At 38.0% G+C, this 581-nt stretch overlaps 1 non-coding gene across 1 annotated transcript; it reads left to right on the top strand.

Moving 5' to 3' along the window:
- Positions 1–441: 441 nt before the first annotated feature.
- TRNAW-CCA lies at positions 442–513 on the top strand. The gene has a single exon. It is a non-coding gene; the product is annotated as a tRNA-Trp (tRNA).
- The last annotated feature ends 68 nt before the right edge of the window (positions 514–581 follow it).

The following is a 581-nucleotide window of genomic DNA, read 5'->3' as shown; positions in this document are numbered from 1 at the left end:
CCAACACAACCCAACCCAACCCTTATATTTCGGGTTGGGTTCTCGAGTTTTCGGGTTGGGTGTACACCCCTAGTGTACGATTCACATCGGGTTCATGTTCTATAGTTTGTTTGTGTATTCATCAATGTATTTATGGATGAAACTTTGATCAATGAATTAATAAGTATTTTATTTTATTCTTATTCCACGCACCATGAGAACACTCTAGGCTCTAGGTGAAGGGTCCTTGCTATTCATAGACATTGGTAAATTATATAATTATGGGATCCGTGGCGCAATGGTAGTGCATCTGACTCCAGATCAGAAGGTTGCGTGTTTGATTCATATCGGGTTCATGTTCTATAGTTTGTTTGTGCATTCATCAACATATTTATGTATGATACCTGGCTCTAGGTGAAGTATTCATTCTATTCATAGACTTTGGTAAACTATATAATTATGGGATCCGTGGCGTAATGGTAGCGCGTCTGACTCCAGATCAAAAGGTTGCGTGTTCGATTCACGTCGGGTTCATGTTTGTCTCTGCATTCAATAATGTAGTATTTATGGAAGAAACTTGTGATCAATGAATTAATAAATAT

The sequence above is a fragment of the Cucurbita maxima genome, unplaced genomic scaffold (genome assembly GCF_002738345.1).
Source record: "Cucurbita maxima cultivar Rimu unplaced genomic scaffold, Cmax_1.0 Cma_Scf04652, whole genome shotgun sequence".
NCBI lineage: Eukaryota > Viridiplantae > Streptophyta > Magnoliopsida > Cucurbitales > Cucurbitaceae > Cucurbita > Cucurbita maxima.
Note: the sequence above shows the minus strand (reverse complement) of the source record. Positions and strands in the feature narration are given on the sequence as shown.